Source organism: Monopterus albus, unplaced genomic scaffold (genome assembly GCF_001952655.1).
Source record: "Monopterus albus unplaced genomic scaffold, M_albus_1.0 scaffold74.1, whole genome shotgun sequence".
Classification (NCBI taxonomy): Eukaryota; Metazoa; Chordata; class Actinopteri; order Synbranchiformes; family Synbranchidae; genus Monopterus; species Monopterus albus.
Window position 1 is genome coordinate 61932 of NW_018127954.1, and position 3087 is coordinate 65018.

The following is a 3087-nucleotide window of genomic DNA, read 5'->3' on the forward strand; positions in this document are numbered from 1 at the left end:
TGGGGCCCAGTGTTAGAAAGTTGGGTCTCCGTCAGAGGTCATGGGTCTTACAGCAGGACAATGACCAAAAGCAGACTTCAAAAAGCACCAGAAATGGTACCAGATTTTGAAGTGGCCAGCAATGAGTCCAGATCTAAACCCCAAGCGCAACACTGGAGAGATCTCAAAACAGCAGCTGGGAGAAGGAACAATTTTCTGGTAAAAGTGATACATTATCTGGCAGAAATGCATCAGTACCAATATTTTTGGTCATGACTGCACTTCATTCCTGGAGGATACAGAGTCAAATTCCTAGTGTGTCCAACAAACCTGGCCAATAAAGCTGATTCTGATTCTGATACAGGTCCAGACTGTTAAACAGGAAGTGGGAGATTCCAAGAGTTTTTATAGGGGAGGACATCTTTGGACCTTACTATACTGAGCAGAATACAGGCGTTCATGGTTTTCAGGTCATAGTTTTACTACTCAACTTAATCTCTTTTTATAATATTTATATGTGGGGACAATTTGAATGATGGCTGGACATTGCTTGAGTTGTCTTGCATATAATTTGGTAGTAGTATGACATAAGAGATTATGAACTAATTAAAGGAAAAAGTATTTATTAAATGAGAAATTTAGTACAAATAAAGTTAGCACAGCCAGTAAATGACTTGCTGCCAAACATACAATATATGCTGAACCTTTTAGCAGCTAAAGCAATGCATATTTTATCTGTGGAGATGGTGGAGAACACATCAGAGCAAAAAAATGCACTTATATTCACCAGGTGGACATAAATGCTAATGTTGAACATGATTGCTGGATGCCTTAATTGACAGTTGTTTGAGCAATAACAATTTTATAAGGTGACCATCTGTTAATGTTGTGTTTACAGATTGATCTAAGAACCTTTGCACTTGCGGGGAACCAATGAACTGAATAGGCTTCGTGAATTCAGCACCATACTGCAGGCATGAGATTGATTTTAGTCATGCCTCACTTGGAATTAGTGCTGCCACTTAATATTGCTCCCATACAGCATATATTTTCTTATTATATTCTTATATTTTTTTATTATATCTCTGCATTTGCTGCTTAAAGTGCCTTAGATTTTGTGTTACTTATTTATCTACTTTATATTTCATTAGAATTTTGTGGCATTCATGTGGACGGCAAAGCAAGAATTTCATTGTACAGGGAAATACGTTTCCTAACTGTGCATATGACAAATAAACACTTTGACCTTGACCTTCATTAGTGTATTGGTATTTTTAGGTAGTTTTTCAGAAATCCTCATGGCTGAAATACAGGTATACAATACAGTGGGGGACCATTGTTTGATTAATTATGGGAGTATTTCTTGATCTCTTGAATACTACATTTTGTCTTGTTCTTAGGTATTTTGATTTGTTCTCAGGGATTAATTGTGGGAGGATCATTCTCTCTCGAATACTATATTCCATTTGGTTTTAGCTACTTTGGAATATGTTTCTCAAGATATGTGTGTGTGGTGTTTGTTCTTATGGTGTTTTGTTGCTGCTCTCTATTGCTGCTGGAACACAGGAATTTCCCCATTGTGGGATCAATAAAGTCCTACCTACCTACCTGGATTGCCTTTATTATGCCACATTCTCTCCACTCTTAATGCAACTGTTCCTCATGAATACAGCCTAGAATTAACCATGAAAAGTGCATGCTGGGTTCGAGTCTGCTCCTCTTACTGGACTTCATTAAATTTTGAACTACAGTTGGATAAAATTGCATATAACATTTGACACAAGGTGTTCACAGAATAGAACTGCGTTCAAGTATGTTTCTCCCTGTAAGCTTCATTTAAATCCTTGACTGTAATTGAATGAACTCTCTTATGCTTTTTTAACCCCACGTGACACATTGAAAAACTCTGGCAAAGATGCCATTATAATAATAGCTACCAAGTGAGATGTTTTCATTGTTATTCAACAACTGGCTGACCTTTGGGACCTGTGAGAGAAGAGTTGACCTCCTTGCTGGCTCTCAGAAAATGGAGGTTAATGATAATTGAATATTTGAACAGGAGGCTGAATAATAGCAGCTGTGGAATATCAGCAATCGGAAAGTCAAGGATGGACAAAGAATGAGAATCACCTTTTTCTGTTATGATGTATAGAAAAACACACCTACTTTTATCATGTACACAACTTAGCTAATGTTTTTTTCATATTACTCTCTACTACTACTATAGTACGCAATTTTCTCTCTGTATTGTTCCCTACAGAACAATACATCCAGTTCCCTAAAGAACAATGCATCCTGCTGCCTAATCAGCTACAATATGAGTAGAATCTATTACTGATCTCTGAGGAAGAAACATAGTTTCATACAGTACTTTAGTCTTATTCTAATGTCTGGTGTTTCCACCCTTCAAAATGCAGGCAGGTAAGAGAGGAATGGCAAGGGGTGAGCTCAGCAGACAGGCAGAGGCTGGCAACAGGCAGGCAAAAACACCAACTGATCCAGACAAAACAAGCAGGTCCAAGTCCAAAAATGAGCAGGAAGTCAAAAAAAGGCAGCTAGGGAAAAGAACGGGCACAATGCACATGGAGAAAAGGGCTTGTGGTGCCACCGCACACGTACCTGTGGCTATGCGATGTGGGGGTCGGGGACATGGACCACTGCTCAGCGTAGTGTTAGAATTGGATTTCAGGAGTTGCAGTTGTTTTATTTTCTATCAGTATTATTTTGCATTTATAATGATAAAGTTTATTATGACTGTTTATGTTTTATTAGCAATCCCATGTATCAGTATTAACCTTACTATTATACTCGCATAAAAGTTATAATTTTCAGCTGAAGTTCAACTTGTAGTGTCACTTATTTTCTTAGATGGTTGTGCAAGAGCAGATTGCATTAGATAAGTGTCATGTCAGCTATAAGATAAGACCCTGTTAACGTATGCTATTTTACAGATGTGGAAGTATGGCAACTTGAACTTTTCACCCATGTCTGAACCATGTGCAAGGGGTTTTTTCTGTCACAGAATTGGGGAAGTAAGGGGCACACAGCTACTGCATGTCCATCTTTGGAAAAACGCCTGAACACAGAAGATAACAACACACACACACA